The following is a 14688-nucleotide window of genomic DNA, read 5'->3' as shown; positions in this document are numbered from 1 at the left end:
TTTAGCCTAACGTTTAGGTGGCGATATACTAAAGGTTCTAATTGTATTAAACCCTCACCCTAACTGTTTATTAGGACCTTATTAAACGCTACAATCAGGTTTAGGGCAAGGAATCCCGATAAGATTATCAATTAAATCTACTAAGGCATATAACGGAATATCAGGTGTCAGGAGCCACCGACGCATGACAAAACATCTATGTTACACTAACAATATTAATTAAACATATTTATTTTATGTTTGTTGTCATGTTTTTAGCAACAATACTTCTACACAAATAAACTTGAGGTCAGGTTTTTCTTATACAATATTTTTTTATTTAAACAAAAAGCTTTTACCACGATGTCAACACGTAATGGATTATAAACATAAAACATAGATAAAGTTTAGGTCTAAATATTAAACAAAATGAAAGGAGTTTAAATTTGTTGGCGTTACAACCTTTTAACTAAAACATAACATTTTATTCACTTATAATCAAATATTTTTTATTGTAACAGTATTTAAAACCATAAAACTTATAACTTTGATGTTTATCTTAAATAATTTTACACATTAATTCCATTTGTACCTCGCGCTAATTAACCACCAAACATATCTTTTAAGGATCATTGTTTAAAATAGGTGTGTACTTAGGGGGTTGTATGTTATTATCCACATTAAAACTTTAGGCAAACAGTACGGTTGTTTGGGTAATCAAAATATTCCTAGTTGTGTTTTTCTTATCACTTTTATAAGATGAAAAGTTTTATAAATTTTGGGGAAAGGTGTGCTGTTATGTTTTAAACAATTAGTTAACGCCGAGCTCAGTGGCAAATAGTGTCGTATTGGTACTGCCCGAAACCAACCTCTTTAAAAAAATACTTTTGTGTGCCTAATTTACTACCATAATATACCACACTACTAGTAAAATCAAATTTTCAGTTAAATAACAAATTTGGAGGGTGAGCGTCATCGCGCGGTCGTTACTAGGTTGTTTTTTAAACACAGTTAATGCCATAACGGTATAAGTTTAGTTGTTAAAAATTTGCTTTTAGAAGACATATTAATTTGGTAGCATCTTAAAAAAACAACAATGTAGTTATTGTTTGCATTTAAGATCATATTATATAAGGGTATAGTTATGGGATATATATGTGTGTTTTTTGAAAATCGTAATTTTAAACCCCCCAAAATATTAAATATTTTTAGTTTGGTTTCGATCCAACCGCTGTCATTAATTTTAAAAAGTTTAACGTTTTTTTTACTGGGCAAAGATTTTAAATAGTTCACTTTTATTCACCAGGTAGCGTGGCCGAGTGGTCTAAGGCGCTGGTTTAAGGCACCAGTCATTTCGATGGCGTGGGTTCGAATCCCACCGCTGCCATTATTTTTGTAATTTGTAAATACACGACCATTATATTTCCTGCTGTATTGGCGTAGTTGGTTTTATTTTTATGGCAGCCTTTGACAAAAAAAAAAAATGAAAGCTGGTTCTACGCAAGACAAAAAGCTTCAAAATTCTATATTCGAATGTAATGTTGTAAAGTGAAATTAAATTTAGTCAGCAGCTTATGATTAAAAATTTGTTTTTTTAAAGACCCGTTTATTTAAAAGTATTAAAAAAACAACAACGTAGTTATATTGTTAATATTTTAGATCATATCATATGAGAATGTAATAATGGGATAATAGTGTAACCTATTTTTGACAAGTAGTCTTTTGTATAAAAGCCGTATTAATATTTATTTTATTTTATTACGTAAATTTTCGTACAATCGTTTACTAACTCGTAACACGAATACTCCATATATAACATTTAATACACTTTAACAAACAAATCACGTGATACAGCCCACGTGATAGAGAGAAGAATTTAACACGGGACTAAATCCAGATAACAACTTTGAGTAAATATGAAAATGGCTTATTTGTTACAATATGTAAACCATTTTTTATTTTATCGAAAATCGAAATTTGAAAAACCAAATTGAATAATTTTAGCATGGGTTCGAACCTCTACGCTGTCTTTATTCTTAAACAAGTAAAATAAAATAAAATCGCCTCGAGGTTGTAAATAGTTGACAAACGAAAATCAGGTAGCGTGGCCGAGTGGTCTAAGGCGCTGGTTTTAGGCACCAGTCATTTCGATGGCGTGGGTTCGAATCCCACCGCTGCCATTACTTTTTTAAACATTTTGTCATTTAAATCCAACCAGCCCACATGACAAATATATATATTTTTTAAGCATCTTTTGACAAAGTAAGAAAGAGCTTATTTTGCACATGTCAAAACGCTTTAAAACTTCATATACATTGAAATGTAAAGTGGGAAATTGGTATAAATCTTAGTTAGCAGCTACCATACTACCATACTACTATTTTTGCTAAACAATGCAGCTTAAGCAAAAAATAATTTTAACGTTGGCAGCGGTTGGATTTGAACTCGCGCTGTCGTAGGGCCAGGAGCGTTAGTAACAGCATTTGATCACTCGACCAAGCGCCTGATTTCAACCTAAAGAAAGATCCAGCGCGCCATAGTAATTTAATTACAACATTTTTACGTGTTTTTCTCGATTAATCAGTTGATAAGAATTAATTTCTGAACGGGGCAAAATTCATTTGAAGTCTTAACACACAAATCTTTTACCAGTAATTTTTTTTGTAAGCTATCATAACTTTGACAATTTTTAAGTTTGGTTGAACAAAGATATATAATTTTAATTGTTTTGTAGCAAGGTTGTTATAGGTTTAGGATTAGAATAACCTGCAATAGTAAGTTATCTTTATTAAAATGTAAGGTCTGTGAACCTTTAAATGATAATGAAGGCGATTCTACTAAATGTCCAATGCTTAGAATCTGTGCTTCGCTAAGGGGTTTGTGGCATGTTTTGATTAACTAAGTGTATAGCTAGCTGTGTGTATACTAACAATATTAATAATACATATTTATTTTTTGTTTTCTACCAAGTTTGCGGTGCTAAAGTTCATTACGATATATTAATAATTTGAACCCTAGCAAGTTATGTATGTTACTTTGTATATAACACATTAGGTTCTAACAGTATTTTATAGCTAGGTTGTCATGTTTATAGTAACAATATTTCTACACAAATAAACTTGAGGTCAGGTTTTTCTTATACAATTTATTTTTATTTAAACAAAAAGCTTTTGCCACGATGTAAATACGTAAGACACAATAAACATACTATTAACCATCAGGTAGCGTGGCCGAGTGGTCTAAGGCGCTGGTTTAAGGCACCAGTCATTTCGATGGCGTGGGTTCGAATCCCACCGCTGCCATTACTTTTTTAAATATTTTGTCATTTAAATCCAACCTGCCCACATGGCAAATATATATATTTTTTAAGCATCTTTTGACAAAGTAAGAAAGAGCTTATTCTGCACATGTCAAATCGCTTTAAAACTCCATATACATTGAAATGTAAAGTGGGAAATTGGTATAAATCTTAGATAGCAGCTACCATACTACCATACTACTATTTTTGCTAAACAATGCAGCTTAAGCAAAAAAATAATTTTAACGTTGGCAGCGGTAGGATTTAAACTTGCGCTGTCGTAGGGCTAGGAGCGTTAGTAACAGCATTCGATCACTCGACCAAGCGCCTGATTACAACCTAAAGAAAGATCCAGCGCGCCATAGTAATTTAATTACAACATTTTTACGTGTTTTTCTCGATTAATCAGTTGATAAGAAATAATTTCTGAACGGGGCAAAATTCATTTGAAGTCTTAACACACAAATCTTTTACTAGTAATTTTTTTTGTAAGCTATCATAACTTTGACAATTTTTAAGTTTGGTTAAACAAAGATATATAATTTTAATTGTTTTGTAGCAAGGTTGTTATAGGTTTAGGATTAGAATAACCTGCAATAGTAAGTTATCTTTATTAAAATGTAAGGTCTGTGAACCTTTAAATGATAATGAAAGCGATTCTACTAAATGAACAATGCTTAGAATCTGTGCTTCGCTAAGGGGTTTGTGGCATGTTTTGATTAACTAAGTGTATAGCTAGCTGTGTGTATACTAACAATATTAATAATACATATTTATTTTTTGTTTTCTACCAAGTTTGCGGTGCTAAAGTTCATTACGATGTATTAATAATTTGAACCTTAGCAAGTTATGAATGTTACTTTGTATATAACAAATTAGGTTCTAACAGTATTTTATAGCTAGGTTGTCATGTTTATAGTAACAATATTTCTACACCAAAAAACTTGAGGTCAGGTTTTTCCTATACAATATTTTTTTATTTAAACAAAAAGCTTTTGCCACGATGTAAATACGTAAGACACAATAAACATAATATGAACCATCAGCGTGGCCGAGTGGTCTAAGGCGCTGGTTTAAGGCACCAGTCATTTCGATGGCGTGGGTTCGAATCCCACCGCTGCCATTTATTTTGTAATTTATTTACACACCTAGAATACTCTTTACTATGTCCTGTTTAACTTTTAAAATACTATTGGCAAAATGAAAAAAAAACTGGGCAAGGCAAAAATCTTCAAATCTTTTCAAGCTTGAATGAAATGCGTTAAAGTGAAATTAAACATAGTTGGCAGCTGATGTTTGAAAAATTGTTTCTTAAGACATGTTTACTTGGATTTATCTAGAAGAATACAACAATGTAGTTTTTGTTCGCATTTAAGTTATATTATATGTTGATGTAGTTAAGGGATAATATGTTCATTATTATTTAATTTAAAACTCAAAATTAAATATTTTTAGCTTAGGTTTAAACCCTATCGCTGTAATTACAACATTTGCATGTTTTTCACGATTAATCAGTTGATAAGAAATGTCCAATGTTTAGAATCTGTGCTTCGCTAAGGGGTTTGTGGCATGTTTTGATCAACATAAATATATAGCTGTGTGTATACTAATGTTACAAGGAAAGTTTGATCGTCTCGTAATTTAGCCTAACGTTTAGGTGGCGATATAATAAAGGTTCTAATTGTATTAAACCCTCACCCTAACTGTTTATTAGGACCTTATTAAACGCTACAATCAGGTTTAGGGCAAGGAATCCCGATAAGATTATCAATTAAATCTACTAAGGCATATAACGGAATATCAGGTGTCAGGAGCCACCGACGCATGACAAAACATCTATGTTACACTAACAATATTAATTAAACATATTTATTTTATGTTTGTTGTCATGTTTTTAGCAACAATACTTCTACACAAATAAACTTGAGGTCAGGTTTTTCTTATACAATATTTTTTTATTTAAACAAAAAGCTTTTACCACGATGTCAACACGTAATGGATTATAAACATAAAACATAGATAAAGTTTAGGTCTAAATATTAAACAAAATGAAAGGAGTTTAAATTTGTTGGCGTTACAACCTTTTAACTAAAACATAACATTTTATTCACTTATAATCAAATATTTTTTATTGTAACAGTATTTAAAACCATAAAACTTATAACTTTGATGTTTATCTTAAATAATTTTACACATTAATTCCATTTGTACCTCGCGCTAATTAACCACCAAACATATCTTTTAAGGATCATTGTTTAAAATAGGTGTGTACTTAGGGGGTTGTATGTTATTATCCACATTAAAACTTTAGGCAAACAGTACGGTTGTTTGGGTAATCAAAATATTCCTAGTTGTGTTTTTCTTATCACTTTTATAAGATGAAAAGTTTTATAAATTTTGGGGAAAGGTGTGCTGTTATGTTTTAAACAATTAGTTAACGCCGAGCTCAGTGGCAAATAGTGTCGTATTGGTACTGCCCGAAACCAACCTCTTTAAAAAAATACTTTTGTGTGCCTAATTTACTACCATAATATACCACACTACTAGTAAAATCAAATTTTCAGTTAAATAACAAATTTGGAGGGTGAGCGTCATCGCGCGGTCGTTACTAGGTTGTTTTTTAAACACAGTTAATGCCATAACGGTATAAGTTTAGTTGTTAAAAATTTGCTTTTAGAAGACATATTAATTTGGTAGCATCTTAAAAAAACAACAATGTAGTTATTGTTTGCATTTAAGATCATATTATATAAGGGTATAGTTATGGGATATATATGTGTGTTTTTTGAAAATCGTAATTTTAAACCCCCCAAAATATTAAATATTTTTAGTTTGGTTTCGATCCAACCGCTGTCATTAATTTTAAAAAGTTTAACGTTTTTTTTACTGGGCAAAGATTTTAAATAGTTCACTTTTATTCACCAGGTAGCGTGGCCGAGTGGTCTAAGGCGCTGGTTTAAGGCACCAGTCATTTCGATGGCGTGGGTTCGAATCCCACCGCTGCCATTATTTTTGTAATTTGTAAATACACGACCATTATATTTCCTGCTGTATTGGCGTAGTTGGTTTTATTTTTATGGCAGCCTTTGACAAAAAAAAAAAATGAAAGCTGGTTCTACGCAAGACAAAAAGCTTCAAAATTCTATATTCGAATGTAATGTTGTAAAGTGAAATTAAATTTAGTCAGCAGCTTATGATTAAAAATTTGTTTTTTTAAAGACCCGTTTATTTAAAAGTATTAAAAAAACAACAACGTAGTTATATTGTTAATATTTTAGATCATATCATATGAGAATGTAATAATGGGATAATAGTGTAACCTATTTTTGACAAGTAGTCTTTTGTATAAAAGCCGTATTAATATTTATTTTATTTTATTACGTAAATTTTCGTACAATCGTTTACTAACTCGTAACACGAATACTCCATATATAACATTTAATACACTTTAACAAACAAATCACGTGATACAGCCCACGTGATAGAGAGAAGAATTTAACACGGGACTAAATCCAGATAACAACTTTGAGTAAATATGAAAATGGCTTATTTGTTACAATATGTAAACCATTTTTTATTTTATCGAAAATCGAAATTTGAAAAACCAAATTGAATAATTTTAGCATGGGTTCGAACCTCTACGCTGTCTTTATTCTTAAACAAGTAAAATAAAATAAAATCGCCTCGAGGTTGTAAATAGTTGACAAACGAAAATCAGGTAGCGTGGCCGAGTGGTCTAAGGCGCTGGTTTTAGGCACCAGTCATTTCGATGGCGTGGGTTCGAATCCCACCGCTGCCATTACTTTTTTAAACATTTTGTCATTTAAATCCAACCAGCCCACATGACAAATATATATATTTTTTAAGCATCTTTTGACAAAGTAAGAAAGAGCTTATTTTGCACATGTCAAAACGCTTTAAAACTTCATATACATTGAAATGTAAAGTGGGAAATTGGTATAAATCTTAGTTAGCAGCTACCATACTACCATACTACTATTTTTGCTAAACAATGCAGCTTAAGCAAAAAATAATTTTAACGTTGGCAGCGGTTGGATTTGAACTCGCGCTGTCGTAGGGCCAGGAGCGTTAGTAACAGCATTTGATCACTCGACCAAGCGCCTGATTTCAACCTAAAGAAAGATCCAGCGCGCCATAGTAATTTAATTACAACATTTTTACGTGTTTTTCTCGATTAATCAGTTGATAAGAATTAATTTCTGAACGGGGCAAAATTCATTTGAAGTCTTAACACACAAATCTTTTACCAGTAATTTTTTTTGTAAGCTATCATAACTTTGACAATTTTTAAGTTTGGTTGAACAAAGATATATAATTTTAATTGTTTTGTAGCAAGGTTGTTATAGGTTTAGGATTAGAATAACCTGCAATAGTAAGTTATCTTTATTAAAATGTAAGGTCTGTGAACCTTTAAATGATAATGAAGGCGATTCTACTAAATGTCCAATGCTTAGAATCTGTGCTTCGCTAAGGGGTTTGTGGCATGTTTTGATTAACTAAGTGTATAGCTAGCTGTGTGTATACTAACAATATTAATAATACATATTTATTTTTTGTTTTCTACCAAGTTTGCGGTGCTAAAGTTCATTACGATATATTAATAATTTGAACCCTAGCAAGTTATGTATGTTACTTTGTATATAACACATTAGGTTCTAACAGTATTTTATAGCTAGGTTGTCATGTTTATAGTAACAATATTTCTACACAAATAAACTTGAGGTCAGGTTTTTCTTATACAATATATTTTTATTTAAACAAAAAGCTTTTGCCACGATGTAAATACGTAAGACACAATAAACATACTATTAACCATCAGGTAGCGTGGCCGAGTGGTCTAAGGCGCTGGTTTAAGGCACCAGTCATTTCGATGGCGTGGGTTCGAACCCCACCGCTGCCATTACTTTTTTAAATATTTTGTCATTTAAATCCAACCTGCCCACATGGCAAATATATATATTTTTTAAGCATCTTTTGACAAAGTAAGAAAGAGCTTATTCTGCACATGTCAAATCGCTTTAAAACTCCATATACATTGAAATGTAAAGTGGGAAATTGGTATAAATCTTAGATAGCAGCTACCATACTACCATACTACTATTTTTGCTAAACAATGCAGCTTAAGCAAAAAAATAATTTTAACGTTGGCAGCGGTAGGATTTAAACTTGCGCTGTCGTAGGGCTAGGAGCGTTAGTAACAGCATTCGATCACTCGACCAAGCGCCTGATTACAACCTAAAGAAAGATCCAGCGCGCCATAGTAATTTAATTACAACATTTTTACGTGTTTTTCTCGATTAATCAGTTGATAAGAAATAATTTCTGAACGGGGCAAAATTCATTTGAAGTCTTAACACACAAATCTTTTACTAGTAATTTTTTTTGTAAGCTATCATAACTTTGACAATTTTTAAGTTTGGTTAAACAAAGATATATAATTTTAATTGTTTTGTAGCAAGGTTGTTATAGGTTTAGGATTAGAATAACCTGCAATAGTAAGTTATCTTTATTAAAATGTAAGGTCTGTGAACCTTTAAATGATAATGAAAGCGATTCTACTAAATGAACAATGCTTAGAATCTGTGCTTCGCTAAGGGGTTTGTGGCATGTTTTGATTAACTAAGTGTATAGCTAGCTGTGTGTATACTAACAATATTAATAATACATATTTATTTTTTGTTTTCTACCAAGTTTGCGGTGCTAAAGTTCATTACGATATATTAATAATTTGAACCCTAGCAAGTTATGAATGTTACTTTGTATATAACAAATTAGGTTCTAACAGTATTTTATAGCTAGGTTGTCATGTTTATAGTAACAATATTTCTACACCAAAAAACTTGAGGTCAGGTTTTTCCTATACAATATTTTTTTATTTAAACAAAAAGCTTTTGCCACGATGTAAATACGTAAGACACAATAAACATAATATGAACCATCAGGTAGCGTGGCCGAGTGGTCTAAGGCGCTGGTTTAAGGCACCAGTCATTTCGATGGCGTGGGTTCGAATCCCACCGCTGCCATTTATTTTGTAATTTATTTACACACCTAGAATACTCTTTACTATGTCCTGTTTAACTTTTAAAATACTATTGGCAAAATGAAAAAAAAACTGGGCAAGGCAAAAATCTTCAAATCTTTTCAAGCTTGAATGAAATGCGTTAAAGTGAAATTAAACATAGTTGGCAGCTGATGTTTGAAAAATTGTTTCTTAAGACATGTTTACTTGGATTTATCTAGAAGAATACAACAATGTAGTTTTTGTTCGCATTTAAGTTATATTATATGTTGATGTAGTTAAGGGATAATATGTTCATTATTATTTAATTTAAAACTCAAAATTAAATATTTTTAGCTTAGGTTTAAACCCTATCGCTGTAATTACAACATTTGCATGTTTTTCACGATTAATCAGTTGATAAGAAATGTCCAATGTTTAGAATCTGTGCTTCGCTAAGGGGTTTGTGGCATGTTTTGATCAACATAAATATATAGCTGTGTGTATACTAATGTTACAAGGAAAGTTTGATCGTCTCGTAATTTAGCCTAACGTTTAGGTGGCGATATAATAAAGGTTCTAATTGTATTAAACCCTCACCCTAACTGTTTATTAGGACCTTATTAAACGCTACAATCAGGTTTAGGGCAAGGAATCCCGATAAGATTATCAATTAAATCTACTAAGGCATATAACGGAATATCAGGTGTCAGGAGCCACCGACGCATGACAAAACATCTATGTTACACTAACAATATTAATTAAACATATTTATTTTATGTTTGTTGTCATGTTTTTAGCAACAATACTTCTACACAAATAAACTTGAGGTCAGGTTTTTCTTATACAATATTTTTTTATTTAAACAAAAAGCTTTTACCACGATGTCAACACGTAATGGATTATAAACATAAAACATAGATAAAGTTTAGGTCTAAATATTAAACAAAATGAAAGGAGTTTAAATTTGTTGGCGTTACAACCTTTTAACTAAAACATAACATTTTATTCACTTATAATCAAATATTTTTTATTGTAACAGTATTTAAAACCATAAAACTTATAACTTTGATGTTTATCTTAAATAATTTTACACATTAATTCCATTTGTACCTCGCGCTAATTAACCACCAAACATATCTTTTAAGGATCATTGTTTAAAATAGGTGTGTACTTAGGGGGTTGTATGTTATTATCCACATTAAAACTTTAGGCAAACAGTACGGTTGTTTGGGTAATCAAAATATTCCTAGTTGTGTTTTTCTTATCACTTTTATAAGATGAAAAGTTTTATAAATTTTGGGGAAAGGTGTGCTGTTATGTTTTAAACAATTAGTTAACGCCGAGCTCAGTGGCAAATAGTGTCGTATTGGTACTGCCCGAAACCAACCTCTTTAAAAAAATACTTTTGTGTGCCTAATTTACTACCATAATATACCACACTACTAGTAAAATCAAATTTTCAGTTAAATAACAAATTTGGAGGGTGAGCGTCATCGCGCGGTCGTTACTAGGTTGTTTTTTAAACACAGTTAATGCCATAACGGTATAAGTTTAGTTGTTAAAAATTTGCTTTTAGAAGACATATTAATTTGGTAGCATCTTAAAAAAACAACAATGTAGTTATTGTTTGCATTTAAGATCATATTATATAAGGGTATAGTTATGGGATATATATGTGTGTTTTTTGAAAATCGTAATTTTAAACCCCCCAAAATATTAAATATTTTTAGTTTGGTTTCGATCCAACCGCTGTCATTAATTTTAAAAAGTTTAACGTTTTTTTTACTGGGCAAAGATTTTAAATAGTTCACTTTTATTCACCAGGTAGCGTGGCCGAGTGGTCTAAGGCGCTGGTTTAAGGCACCAGTCATTTCGATGGCGTGGGTTCGAATCCCACCGCTGCCATTATTTTTGTAATTTGTAAATACACGACCATTATATTTCCTGCTGTATTGGCGTAGTTGGTTTTATTTTTATGGCAGCCTTTGACAAAAAAAAAAAATGAAAGCTGGTTCTACGCAAGACAAAAAGCTTCAAAATTCTATATTCGAATGTAATGTTGTAAAGTGAAATTAAATTTAGTCAGCAGCTTATGATTAAAAATTTGTTTTTTTAAAGACCCGTTTATTTAAAAGTATTAAAAAAACAACAACGTAGTTATATTGTTAATATTTTAGATCATATCATATGAGAATGTAATAATGGGATAATAGTGTAACCTATTTTTGACAAGTAGTCTTTTGTATAAAAGCCGTATTAATATTTATTTTATTTTATTACGTAAATTTTCGTACAATCGTTTACTAACTCGTAACACGAATACTCCATATATAACATTTAATACACTTTAACAAACAAATCACGTGATACAGCCCACGTGATAGAGAGAAGAATTTAACACGGGACTAAATCCAGATAACAACTTTGAGTAAATATGAAAATGGCTTATTTGTTACAATATGTAAACCATTTTTTATTTTATCGAAAATCGAAATTTGAAAAACCAAATTGAATAATTTTAGCATGGGTTCGAACCTCTACGCTGTCTTTATTCTTAAACAAGTAAAATAAAATAAAATCGCCTCGAGGTTGTAAATAGTTGACAAACGAAAATCAGGTAGCGTGGCCGAGTGGTCTAAGGCGCTGGTTTTAGGCACCAGTCATTTCGATGGCGTGGGTTCGAATCCCACCGCTGCCATTACTTTTTTAAACATTTTGTCATTTAAATCCAACCAGCCCACATGACAAATATATATATTTTTTAAGCATCTTTTGACAAAGTAAGAAAGAGCTTATTTTGCACATGTCAAAACGCTTTAAAACTTCATATACATTGAAATGTAAAGTGGGAAATTGGTATAAATCTTAGTTAGCAGCTACCATACTACCATACTACTATTTTTGCTAAACAATGCAGCTTAAGCAAAAAATAATTTTAACGTTGGCAGCGGTTGGATTTGAACTCGCGCTGTCGTAGGGCCAGGAGCGTTAGTAACAGCATTTGATCACTCGACCAAGCGCCTGATTTCAACCTAAAGAAAGATCCAGCGCGCCATAGTAATTTAATTACAACATTTTTACGTGTTTTTCTCGATTAATCAGTTGATAAGAATTAATTTCTGAACGGGGCAAAATTCATTTGAAGTCTTAACACACAAATCTTTTACCAGTAATTTTTTTTGTAAGCTATCATAACTTTGACAATTTTTAAGTTTGGTTGAACAAAGATATATAATTTTAATTGTTTTGTAGCAAGGTTGTTATAGGTTTAGGATTAGAATAACCTGCAATAGTAAGTTATCTTTATTAAAATGTAAGGTCTGTGAACCTTTAAATGATAATGAAGGCGATTCTACTAAATGTCCAATGCTTAGAATCTGTGCTTCGCTAAGGGGTTTGTGGCATGTTTTGATTAACTAAGTGTATAGCTAGCTGTGTGTATACTAACAATATTAATAATACATATTTATTTTTTGTTTTCTACCAAGTTTGCGGTGCTAAAGTTCATTACGATATATTAATAATTTGAACCCTAGCAAGTTATGTATGTTACTTTGTATATAACACATTAGGTTCTAACAGTATTTTATAGCTAGGTTGTCATGTTTATAGTAACAATATTTCTACACAAATAAACTTGAGGTCAGGTTTTTCTTATACAATATATTTTTATTTAAACAAAAAGCTTTTGCCACGATGTAAATACGTAAGACACAATAAACATACTATTAACCATCAGGTAGCGTGGCCGAGTGGTCTAAGGCGCTGGTTTAAGGCACCAGTCATTTCGATGGCGTGGGTTCGAATCCCACCGCTGCCATTACTTTTTTAAATATTTTGTCATTTAAATCCAACCTGCCCACATGGCAAATATATATATTTTTTAAGCATCTTTTGACAAAGTAAGAAAGAGCTTATTCTGCACATGTCAAATCGCTTTAAAACTCCATATACATTGAAATGTAAAGTGGGAAATTGGTATAAATCTTAGATAGCAGCTACCATACTACCATACTACTATTTTTGCTAAACAATGCAGCTTAAGCAAAAAAATAATTTTAACGTTGGCAGCGGTAGGATTTAAACTTGCGCTGTCGTAGGGCTAGGAGCGTTAGTAACAGCATTCGATCACTCGACCAAGCGCCTGATTACAACCTAAAGAAAGATCCAGCGCGCCATAGTAATTTAATTACAACATTTTTACGTGTTTTTCTCGATTAATCAGTTGATAAGAAATAATTTCTGAACGGGGCAAAATTCATTTGAAGTCTTAACACACAAATCTTTTACTAGTAATTTTTTTTGTAAGCTATCATAACTTTGACAATTTTTAAGTTTGGTTAAACAAAGATATATAATTTTAATTGTTTTGTAGCAAGGTTGTTATAGGTTTAGGATTAGAATAACCTGCAATAGTAAGTTATCTTTATTAAAATGTAAGGTCTGTGAACCTTTAAATGATAATGAAAGCGATTCTACTAAATGAACAATGCTTAGAATCTGTGCTTCGCTAAGGGGTTTGTGGCATGTTTTGATTAACTAAGTGTATAGCTAGCTGTGTGTATACTAACAATATTAATAATACATATTTATTTTTTGTTTTCTACCAAGTTTGCGGTGCTAAAGTTCATTACGATATATTAATAATTTGAACCTTAGCAAGTTATGAATGTTACTTTGTATATAACAAATTAGGTTCTAACAGTATTTTATAGCTAGGTTGTCATGTTTATAGTAACAATATTTCTACACCAAAAAACTTGAGGTCAGGTTTTTCCTATACAATATTTTTTTATTTAAACAAAAAGCTTTTGCCACGATGTAAATACGTAAGACACAATAAACATAATATGAACCATCAGCGTGGCCGAGTGGTCTAAGGCGCTGGTTTAAGGCACCAGTCATTTCGATGGCGTGGGTTCGAATCCCACCGCTGCCATTTATTTTGTAATTTATTTACACACCTAGAATACTCTTTACTATGTCCTGTTTAACTTTTAAAATACTATTGGCAAAATGAAAAAAAAACTGGGCAAGGCAAAAATCTTCAAATCTTTTCAAGCTTGAATGAAATGCGTTAAAGTGAAATTAAACATAGTTGGCAGCTGATGTTTGAAAAATTGTTTCTTAAGACATGTTTACTTGGATTTATCTAGAAGAATACAACAATGTAGTTTTTGTTCGCATTTAAGTTATATTATATGTTGATGTAGTTAAGGGATAATATGTTCATTATTATTTAATTTAAAACTCAAAATTAAATATTTTTAGCTTAGGTTTAAACCCTATCGCTGTAATTACAACATTTGCATGTTTTTCACGATTAATCAGTTGATAAGAAATGTCCAATGTTTAGAATCTGTGCTTCGCTAAGGGGTTTGTGGCATGT

The 14688-nt window shown here is 31.3% G+C and overlaps 12 non-coding genes across 12 annotated transcripts; all 12 read left to right on the top strand.

Moving 5' to 3' along the window:
• The first annotated feature begins 1284 nt into the window (after window positions 1-1284).
• Window positions 1285-1366, top strand: Trnal-aag (transfer RNA leucine (anticodon AAG)). Its single transcript has one exon. It is a non-coding gene; the product is annotated as a tRNA-Leu (tRNA).
• A 711-nt stretch (window positions 1367-2077) lies between these two features.
• Trnal-uag (transfer RNA leucine (anticodon UAG)) lies at window positions 2078-2159 on the top strand. The gene has a single exon. It is a non-coding gene; the product is annotated as a tRNA-Leu (tRNA).
• A 1040-nt stretch (window positions 2160-3199) lies between these two features.
• Trnal-aag (transfer RNA leucine (anticodon AAG)) lies at window positions 3200-3281 on the top strand. Its single transcript has one exon. It is a non-coding gene; the product is annotated as a tRNA-Leu (tRNA).
• A 1037-nt stretch (window positions 3282-4318) lies between these two features.
• Trnal-aag (transfer RNA leucine (anticodon AAG)) lies at window positions 4319-4400 on the top strand. The gene has a single exon. It is a non-coding gene; the product is annotated as a tRNA-Leu (tRNA).
• Window positions 4401-6201: 1801 nt separating this feature from the next.
• Window positions 6202-6283, top strand: Trnal-aag (transfer RNA leucine (anticodon AAG)). The gene has a single exon. It is a non-coding gene; the product is annotated as a tRNA-Leu (tRNA).
• A 711-nt stretch (window positions 6284-6994) lies between these two features.
• Trnal-uag (transfer RNA leucine (anticodon UAG)) lies at window positions 6995-7076 on the top strand. Its single transcript has one exon. It is a non-coding gene; the product is annotated as a tRNA-Leu (tRNA).
• Window positions 7077-8116: 1040 nt separating this feature from the next.
• Trnal-aag (transfer RNA leucine (anticodon AAG)) lies at window positions 8117-8198 on the top strand. The gene has a single exon. It is a non-coding gene; the product is annotated as a tRNA-Leu (tRNA).
• A 1041-nt stretch (window positions 8199-9239) lies between these two features.
• Window positions 9240-9321, top strand: Trnal-aag (transfer RNA leucine (anticodon AAG)). The gene has a single exon. It is a non-coding gene; the product is annotated as a tRNA-Leu (tRNA).
• A 1801-nt stretch (window positions 9322-11122) lies between these two features.
• Window positions 11123-11204, top strand: Trnal-aag (transfer RNA leucine (anticodon AAG)). Its single transcript has one exon. It is a non-coding gene; the product is annotated as a tRNA-Leu (tRNA).
• Window positions 11205-11915: 711 nt separating this feature from the next.
• On the top strand, window positions 11916-11997 carry Trnal-uag (transfer RNA leucine (anticodon UAG)). Its single transcript has one exon. It is a non-coding gene; the product is annotated as a tRNA-Leu (tRNA).
• Window positions 11998-13037: 1040 nt separating this feature from the next.
• Window positions 13038-13119, top strand: Trnal-aag (transfer RNA leucine (anticodon AAG)). Its single transcript has one exon. It is a non-coding gene; the product is annotated as a tRNA-Leu (tRNA).
• Window positions 13120-14156: 1037 nt separating this feature from the next.
• Window positions 14157-14238, top strand: Trnal-aag (transfer RNA leucine (anticodon AAG)). Its single transcript has one exon. It is a non-coding gene; the product is annotated as a tRNA-Leu (tRNA).
• Window positions 14239-14688: the final 450 nt, after the last annotated feature.

Source organism: Corella eumyota, chromosome 1 (genome assembly GCF_963082875.1).
Source record: "Corella eumyota chromosome 1, kaCorEumy4.1, whole genome shotgun sequence".
NCBI lineage: Eukaryota > Metazoa > Chordata > Ascidiacea > Phlebobranchia > Corellidae > Corella > Corella eumyota.
Note: the sequence above shows the minus strand (reverse complement) of the source record. Positions and strands in the feature narration are given on the sequence as shown.